Here is a 10,523-nt window from a genome sequence, read left to right as displayed (position 1 = left end):
AGGACGTTAAACCCCATAAGTGAATCAGTCATTTCATAAAAGTTCCCAGAAGTTGCCAGGCTCAGTTACTTTCGAACTCTATGTAATCCTCCTCTGTTGATAAACACTTCACTAGCCTAGAGGAGATGCTATCAAAATCCATGATGTCGGGAGACCTGGTGGGGGAATTTGAAGATGGCATTGCTATTGGTCTTGTTTTTGTCTTTCTTTTGGCTTAAAAATTATGTCGTTAGTATGGTGTTCCAGATGTGTAGTCCACCAATGTTATATAGCTTAACTTAGTATTTCTCTTTAGTGTCCCTTTAAAACATAGTACTGGCATTACAGAGCAGTAAAAGGTGATTTGGAATGCATAAATGTTGGTGTAACAATTGAGTTTGTTAAGTCGGTTTTGTAATATTCGTGTAATGTATTGAAAGGTGGCCAGCCATAAGCGGATATTTTCACAGTATACACTCGAATCAGGATATATCAAAATCTGAAGGGGATCACAAAAAAGTTCGCTATATAGGTAATACGATATATAAAATAAATATTAATACAAAAATTTTCCAAGGGGAATTTACAGATGCACGATATGCGCAATAATTTGTTATATGTGGGTTCAATATATCCGTGATGAACTTTACATGTACTGATACTTATTCTCTGCTGGTGAGGTTACACCAGAGGGTACTCACCCTTGTTACTGGGATTGTTGCGCAGGCTGAAAATGGTAAAAGGCAGCGCTTATACCAGGAAACAGACTTGTTAAGAATCTCATATTCTATATAGCACAATCTATCACATCAGCTGGATTACTTGCAGACATTACATGCAGAGCCAGTCACATTGTGATGTTTGCTAATTACTGATGCTAACTTTGTAGTTATTTGATTTAGGGTACACGTCCCAATTGCAGAATTGAAGTGAAGCAGTTATGAAATCATAATCCTCTGCTTAGCACCAGTTCTGTAGTGCTGGTCAATGTTAACTTAAACATCAGTGCTTTTTACCACAGGGCGATTCCACGAGAGATTGAACATGAATTTCCACTTGATATATTTGTTTTGTCTGTTTTTGTTATATGTCATGTAGGAATATTAAAAATGCATGGAAATGAAAATTTTATTCTCGAAAAGCGTTCCCAGCAACCCAAAAAAGTATTTGAAAGTGGCAGCGCGAGCGTCCTTTTATTACGTTACCACAGTATTTTACGATTTCACGTCCAAATTAAATGCAAACTAAAAACGTGTCGAAAAACTTTTCTAGTTATTTTAATATGCTTCGCAGTAAATTAGTTCCATGCATTTTATTGTGCTGTTCACAAACAAAAAAAAAATGTGAAAAAATTCCAAACATGGCCCAAATCAGAAACATTTTGTCACTTTGATGCGTCTTGGCACGTTTTCTATTTTACCCAGAAACTTGAAAAAAGTTTTAAAACATAAAATAATCTTTTTGCAACATTTATGCAAACTATTATCTTCCTACATAAATGCAAGGAAAAAATTAAACAAGTTTTTTTTTAAAACAACTCGTTTTGAAAAAATAAAAAAAACTCTGGTTCCAATTAAAAAAAGAAATTGGGTAGAAGTCCCCTTATGTTGGGCAAAACGCGGGTGTGATAATATGTTTCCTCATTTGCTTTATTAACAAAATTTAACGAGCCAAAGTGGCCCATGTTGAGCGTGCTGGCTTCAGTACCTTTGCTGGTTGTCTATCAGTTGCATTCTCGCATATATAGTTCTAATTTTTTTTTTTCTGTTTCTGTTACTGTTTCAGAACCTTGCTCTTGCAGCTTGTTTTCAACAAAAGTGTATTGTCAGACTTTTGTGTCTGCATGTGCAGAGATGGGCGTGGGGGAGGGGGGGTGATTCTACAGCCCGAGTCATGACAGCGGTGCAGAAAAAGCGACAGAAAGCATTCGATGCATTTTAGTATAAATGTTTCAACTTGGTCTAGCTGTTCATTATACGGAGTGCATGTGGCTCATGGCTCGATCCGAGTATTTTGCGCTGATTATTTATGCATTCACAGGAAAATTGCTAAGAAGAAAAATTCTTTGCATAAACATTTTGGATGTTGCCTCCCTGTGGAAACTTCTGCCAGAGGCTGAGGATATTCACGACACCGACGAAGTCTGTCAGCACTACTTTACACGCCTCAAGGAAATCCTGTCTTCATCTAGTGACACCCGCGGTGAAGCAGAGGAGGCTTTCCTTCAGGAAGAAGCAATTGACGGCTTGAACAGGTACGTCCTCCTTTCTTCTGATGTTTCACCATTGAAGCCACCATCTTCCATTCACAAACGCAGCAGACGATCTTACGAAAAAAGAAAACAGGCCGAGATTGAGAGTGTCATGGTGACGTAGATACACTCAACATTAAGCGCTGCATACAGAAGCGTCAGTACACCTCAACCGTCTGTAGCAGAATGTTGTGCATGTGCTGGCTGGTTAAATAGCTTGAAGCAAGTGTACGAGGCTTCAAGGCCCTATTGAGAGCTTCTTCGTTTCTTAACCATCGTGTCACCAGAAGTTGAAAATAAATGTTTTCAAGAGGCAATCCCAACTGTCGCAACGTATATGCTCAGAAAGGTCTGAAATTGGCGTGAGAAGCATGGAATGTGGTTAGATTTTGATCTGTACACAAAGGCAAGGTTAAGCCCTTCAGTTGTGCATGCTGTGTTCAACTACTTCACCAAGAACGAACTTGGGTGCTCGCGGCAGACCTTGAACAAAAAGGATGTGTCAGTCAGTCATCACGAATGGCCAGAAGAGAGTACGTCTCGAAGCGGTTTATGACATGTTCTATCCGCGACACTATCCATACATATGCTGCACTCAAGCCATGAGGCAAAGAAGTATGCGCAGTGCGGAAGCATTGTTCTGCATTTTGATTTTGCAGAAAACTGGACAGTCCTTCTCTTGAATGAAATACGATCGTAGCATTGGCATAAGAAACAAATCTCCATTTTCACCTGTGTCACCACAAGAGCATTGCACGCGTGATGTGAAGACGTGGGATCATTCCCCACCTGCGGCAAGTTGTTTTTTCATCCACTTTCAATTCCATTAATTTATAATTTCTTTATTTCAATTAGTAAGTACCACGAACTTCCCCTATGTTGTTCTTGGTGTCTTTGTTTGTTGGCTTCTTATGATATGACACAACAAGGAAAGCAACACACAGCTTTGCGCCCGCCTGCTATGCCCTAAGCAGAGTGCTTGAAGCGTTAGATGAAAAAGCACCCATCTATGGTCACATACCATACGTCAGCGAGGGTGCAGCGAGCCGTTTTAAAAATAGGTACCAACTGTATGTGTCGTGCCATTCGAAGTATATGTCCGCAAGGTGGATATTTTCCGCTACCGGACATGGGAAGAGTGCCTGTGCACACGAGATGGTCTTCCAACTTAGCGGCAACCTCAAGAACGTGGCCCTGCTTCATGCACCTGCTGCATGAAGCCATCGAGGAGCATCGTCAGCAGAAGTCAGTGGAGTGCAAGTCAGTGCCGCGTGTGCCGGGAATTCAGTCATGGCATGTGTGGATGCGTGGCTGAAGTTGTCCGCATGTCCGCTCAGTCAAGCGGACATGCGCTGTCCGTTGCGAGAACTGCCGCTAGCCAGCTGACGGTGATTAAACCCTTTTGAATACTAATGCAAAGGACATGCAATAAATTCGTTTGAGCACAAGTAGGGTCGAGTTTGTTTTCTCTTGCACCCCAGAAGACAAAGCAGAAAACATGTTCTCTTCGTCCTTGCCGCAGTAAAAAGCCCAGGTAAACTGTTGCCTTTTCTTTCTTTAAGAGAGTAAATGTTAACAAACCGGAATGAAGTCATCGCAGCACTAAAGCCAGCACGCTCAACATGGGCAGCTTTGGCTCGTTACATTTTGTGAATAAAGCAAATGAGGAAACATCAAATCCATGTTTTGCCCGACATAAGTGGACTTCCCTCCAAATTTTTTTTCAAGAATTGGAACCAGACTTTTTTTTAATGTTATTTTCTGAAAATGAGTCTTTTTGATAAGCACTTGTTTAACTATTTTTTTTTCTCTTTTGTTTCATGTAGGAAGATAATATTTTGTGTAAATGTTGCAAAGAAAATGTTCTACGTTTGACACTTTTTTCAAGTTTCTGTGTAAAATAGAAAACACGCCAAGATGCATCAAGGTTACAACATTTTTCTGATTTGGGCCATGTTTCGAATTTATTTCAAATTTTTTTCATTTGTAGACAGCATAATAAAATGCATGGAACTTATTTACTGTGAAGTGTATTAACATGATCAGAAATGTTTGTGACACAATGTTGTTTGCATTTAATTCTGCAGTAAAATAAAAAAAAAAATATTGTAAGTAATAAAAGGACGTCCTGCCGCCGCCTTCAAATATTTTTTTGGCTTGCTGGAAACACTTTCCTAGAAAACATTTCTCGGTTCCATGCAGTTTTAATATTACTACATGACATAAAAAAAAAACGGACGAAACAATAATATCAAGTGGACATGCATGTTCGAACTCTTATGGAATCGCCCCACAGAACTTGAGGACATACTTCTCAAAAATTGTGCTGAGCACAGGATTTCTGCTAAATGTTAATGGCTTCATTACTGCTCGGTTTTAGTTTCATAACTGGAACATGTGTCCTAAAGTGAACAATTATTGTGTTAATTAGTGGAAGCTTGGTAATTGGCTAGACCGCCACTTCATGTGATCCAGCTGATGTGCCAGATTTCCACCGTCTGCCTCAGGAGATTCTTAAGTCAGTTTCCACTAAAAAAAATCGCCTTGTATGCATACTAGCACACCGCGCAACGTGACTGCTATGCTGCAAAGCCTCTTAAATAGGCACTGACAAAAAACGCTATTTAGATCAGTAAGGTAGGTTTTCGTGACTGTATCTGCACTTCTTTGGGGCTGTAAAGTTATTGTCAGAAGAAATGGAAGGCCAGACTATATATTTTCAATTGAATTTTGTCAGTACCACATTAATTACGAAGTTATCTGTATGTTTGTGCTTTCTGGCTACTTTCGTGCAGGGTTAATTTTCAGAAATTCAGAGGCTTATTATGCTCATACTCTTGTCCACAATGCGATCATTTGTTATTCGTGAGCATTTAAATAGCACCAAGTAGACGCTTCAAAATCTATGATGTCATGGGGTGATTAACAAGTAATGTCACTGTCAATTCAGCCAGCAACATTCCTTGTTTGACCACAGTTAATATAGAGCTATAAATAATTGGGCTCAGGCTGCTTGTATGCCTAAGAACTATAAGTCTGCTTGTGCTTGACTGTGACCCAAGTGGCTTGGGTACGCAAGCGAAACGCATGTCCTGTGCCCGTCTCCCTCTTTAATTGCTTGGTGCCTCCATCTTCTTGTAAAATTCTATCTTATGATGTCATGGGAAGCTTATGCAGGAATTTTTAGGTAGGATCACTACCTTTTTTTTTTTTGTCAACTTTTCTGGCTTGCCAAGATTTACTAGCATTAAGGCTGCATTTTTTTTCAATTCTAGAAGTTTAATTTACCAGCATGGATCAACTTAATGCAACTCATTTTAGTTAAGTCAACCTTGACAAGACTGCCAGAATTGATCAATTGATCGATAAAAGATGCAGAAAAAGTTATCAAATACCGCTGCTTCATTTGTCATTATTTGCCTGGTTATAGCGCAGACTGTTTATATGAATTTATAGCAAAAAACAATGCGCACCCAAATATAATGTGCACCCGATTTTGTAACAGGGACAACGTAGCATTGCCTTCGATTCTGGCAACCAAAATTACGATAAAATTAGCGAAGTTTACTTTCACAGAATGGAAATTTATTTGCAGTAATGTCAATCATCATCACTCTCAGGCAGCACTTAATCGCTGTCTGTGGACCATAGTATGTCCTTCGTGCTGGTCATTGCACATTTGAGATTCCGAGTTTTTGAACGACTTCATAACAATCGCCTATGGGATTGTGGTCCATGCGACGCATGCAATTCACCGAAATGACGAAAAAATAGCCTTCAAAATTACGGAATGCTACTAGCTTCAGTAGCTTAGCATGTAAAATTATATTTTGAGGGAGCTTTTGTAATCAAATACTGAAAGGGTCATCGTCCTATGCTACAGAGCGAATGTGAAGTCTGTCATTATGTTGTGTTGGCAATGGCGATGGTGCTGGCTCTGATGTTGCGAATGTTGTTTCGGTTTCACATCGGATTGTACCATGCATGCAGTTTTGAAGAAAAGAAATAAAAAAAGGTTCGTTTTAGAACCTGTTAAATACAGTAATTATTTATTATGAGCAGTCATTTTCGCTTAGAAAATAGGGGTTTTTGATAGGGTATTTTTTATAATGCGTCTTTGATGTGGTCACTGTTCCCTAGTGCTACCGAAACAGACACTGTAGCCATTTAGGTCACCCTTGAAGTCGGGGGTGTTGCCGACCAGTCAAGTTAGAATTATGTGGCAAGAGACAATTTAGGATCAAAGTGAATGTTTTGGCCCATAGAAATCTATAGGTGCCGGCTGGAACGTAGAGTCAAGATATCAGTTGACTGGAAAATTCAATTAGTCTGAAATGAAGTTAACGAAACTCAGGTGCTGTATGTGCCCCCTTCAAAGAGCATTGCCACCCACTGCGATAGCTCAGTGGCTACGGCAGCCATAGTTAAATGGGCTCAGGACGCACATGTTTGTGTACCAAGCTTTGGGTGCTCATTGAAGACTAAGATGGTCGTAATTAAACACTAATTTTAACTATAGATCATTTTGCTTCAATGGTTTCCTTGTATGGTCCCGAGTTCAGTGCAAAAAATTGTGAAACTGTTCGTGCAAATTAGTTACTCACCTTTAAATTCACAAGCAAAGTGATCAGAAAGATATGTATTCTTTTTATTAATGAGAGTAGTGCATTCATGAATGTGTATCAGAAGTTTACACATAGAAGTGGCCTTGTCGCTGCAGCCATTGTCTATGCTTTTGAAATCGTTATTTTTGGCATAGAGCCTAGAATATTTTGTAGATGCATACGGACGGTACGGGCGAGTTAGGGTCGAGCCGAGGAAGGACTCAGTGATTTCCGCTTGCTCCTTCTCTGTGAGGAAGAAAGGGCAGGCAGCTGCTGCAATATCGAGTTGTGCTGCATCGCCTTTGGTTCACTGAAGTAGCAAAAACATTATGCAAAAGAATCAACAAGCTTAAGTTAATTTTAAGTGAACCTTTCTTGAACTGTCTCATTTAAGTGCTTTGCAAAGAGAGACGTATATATGATGCGTGCAAACGTATATTTACTTACAACTTAAGTAACTTGTTCGCAACTTCTACTTAAATGCAAATACAGTAAAAGCTCGTTAATTCGAACCGCAAGGGGAAGCCGCTTCAGTTCGAATTAACGAAAGTTCGAACTAACGAAAGTGAAGGAGAGCAACAGTACACTGCGATTTGGAAGCAGTAGGGCATGTCAGAAATTTGGCGTGTCAGAAAGTGATGGCGTGTGCCGCGGGCACACGCCATCTTCAAGTCGAAGCTCTGGGTCCGACTGTGCCACACCACCGATGTCCACCGAAACGAACGTGAGCCGAAGCTCAATGATTCGGGACGGCCGATACCTCCTAAGCTGAAAACAGAGGTGCACAACCGATGAAGACTGTCGAGACAAAGACGCTGAACATGTGAAGGTGGCGAAGGCCCTGATTCGTTGGTTCTTGATTGCAAGCGCAGCTGCGACGTACTTGATTCGCTGTGTTTTGGCGCTTGCCGTGCCATCTCCGCACAACATTAGCAGCTGTACAAGATTTGCAAAGCCTCCGAGATTCGCAACGGGCAAGAAGTCTTGGAGGTTACGTAGAACGGAGAGGCGGCAGCCGCCGCTGCCTTCTGGCTGACCCCGCGTCGGTTAGATTTTTTTCCGATTTTGCCTTCTCTCGCCGTTCTCTCCGTTTAGGAGGCAATACAGCCTTGTGTGTAGGCCGTAGGCGCATTTCTCTGGCCGTGTGCCAGGCGAGCGTAGTTCGAATTATCCGTGAGGGAACCTTCTCGCGTTCGAATTAACGGACTTTTTTATACATAGACTTCTGTGGAGCTTGGCCGGACCAAATCGTACAGTTCGAATTATCCATAAATTCGAATTATTGAAGTTCGAATTAACAAGCTTTCACTGTACAAGTTTACATGGCTTCGTGATATGCAACGTGGATATAGTGATGATTTGCAGACTGATGCAATGTTTTGCGAGCGGTGAAGGAAGGTTTGAACTTTGTGGGCAGTGGTGTATGTACAGAGAAGTATAAAACATAGCAATGCATGCATAACGCTTCAACACCTCCTACGAACACGAGATCAATCTGTGCTACCGACTGCAGAGACTTCGTGCTGAGTCTATCCGGCAAGATGTCCTTGTAAATGTATTTCATCATGTAAATGTTCTTTGTGTTTCCTCCATGCCACAGCTGTGCGAGCGACCCCTCAATACATCTACTTAATGAAACACCGGCACCAAAACCGGAGGAAGAGGCAAAATAAGCTCCACATGCTGCACTTTACTCCTAAGTGATGGAGGGAGAAGACAAAGATAGCTTTGATTTAATACTAAATACTCTGATGCCACCGGCACTGTCCCAGCACTTGAAGAATCACCACGGCCCATACTATGCCAACTGAATAAATATTACATGCATAATATGCAAATTTCTTCTTCATATAGTCGCTAGTCACTCATCTGCATGCAGAAACATATTTCAGGCTTCTCATAGGCATTTCGATGATTTGCCCTTGAGATAGACATGGAATTTCCAAGAACTTTTGAGGAAATGCAAAATGAAAACATGAAAGAACTTTTTGCCCGGAAGCATTTAGAAACTTTTGAAAGATACCCCAAGTGTCAATGTTGTATGTACGTACTGTAATAATTGTATCTGCTTTCTTTTTTTGAATGCTTGAACCTAGAGTGCTATCTGTGCACTTAGTACTTTACAGTGTGTGCTGGTGTGTACATCATTGTTGTGTCACTTGTGTGCTCAGTTTTATGCTGTGGTTCGCCATTGTGAAAACGAATTCAAATGTATGGACGCATTGAGATATTGAGTGGCGGTAAAGGACCAGATTTGACTTACGTTCTGCCAAATACGAGTTCTAAACGCCGCCGTCTTGCAGATGCCCATCAAATCTCGTGCATCTTAACCCGCCATTAGAAAATGACACCATGGAGGATTTCAGAAAATTTTAAGTAAAGAAGAGCTTTGATAAAATGAGGCCACCGCAAGAGTTATATGTAAAGGTGGGCTTATGTGAATGACCAAATTGTGTATTCAGTACATGGGTGGAATATTACGTCGACGTGCACAGGGAATTATCTGCCCGCAGCATGATTTGGCACAACAAGTAATTTGACGCTGACACTTGGTCTGCAGAGCGAATTGGTTATTTTGTCCGTGGTGTGAATCCACCCTGAGTAGTACGTCGTTGTTTCAAGGACTAGCCATACTGGAGCGTTTATTTAGAACTCTTTATGGTGCACACACTTGTGCCACAGCACTGAAAGATAAAATTAAACCATGGGATGACGTACTGTGCTGCTTTGACACGAAGAGGCAAGAAACAGTGTTGGAATGGTTGGACGGATAGTTAGCTCTGACATCATCAAGCTGCCTTGTTAGTACAGCATGATGTTACATACGGGTCGTCATCGTGTGGTCTGTGGTGACAGTGCTGGGTCAGAAGCTGCGTAAACAAGAAATGTGAGAGTACGACAGATACGAAGCAACTACATCATGCAGGCGTTATGATTAGGGATGTAGCCAGGAGGAGGGGGGGAGGGGGGGGGGGCTTATGGGGCTTCAGCCCTCCCCGAAATTTTTTCGTGTTGTCATGTGCTACCGACTAAAGCAACCCCCGCCACCGGAAATCAATCTCGATTTTGTCTAGAATGTCCTTTTCACGCTTGAAAAGACATTTCAGCGCGAACATTGCGAAATTGGGCTGGATTTCGCAGCAACGCCAATGTGCCAGGAGTCGCATCGTAACGCAAGGAGCTCCATCCGAGCACAAAGTTTCAGAGGCATTTTGATGGCGAGAGGGCCTGTCGCGGCATCTTGCGGAGGCTGCAGAATCTAGAGAGCACTTGGCTTTCAATTCTGAAACTTTATGGGTATAAAGTTCTCATAAACTTTTGCTGCGAAAGGTGCATTGACATTTCCAAAGTCGTGCTTTAGATCTTAAATTCTGGAACTCTGCGGGTTTAATGTTGTTATAAACATTTCACGCCAAAGGTGCACTGAGTTTTATAAAGTCGTATGTCGGACCATACAATGAAACAAAGCAAATCAACACACTGTCAGACAAGTTTGCAAAGTACGTAGCGAGGTCCGATGAGTCGGAAGCGTTGCGGTTGTTCATTCATGCTGTTATGTCACAGAAAAGAGTATCAACATTTTTTTCGCCTGCACCAAAGCATCCATGTCAAGACACTAAAGCCAGCAAAGGTAACTACATTCTTATTCATTTTTCGACTTTGACCTTTACTTGCGAGTACACATTGAG

Source organism: Dermacentor albipictus, chromosome 1 (assembly GCF_038994185.2).
Source record: "Dermacentor albipictus isolate Rhodes 1998 colony chromosome 1, USDA_Dalb.pri_finalv2, whole genome shotgun sequence".
Lineage (NCBI taxonomy): Eukaryota > Metazoa > Arthropoda > Arachnida > Ixodida > Ixodidae > Dermacentor > Dermacentor albipictus.
The sequence above is the reverse complement of the archived record's forward strand: the minus strand, read 5'-3'. Positions refer to the sequence as shown.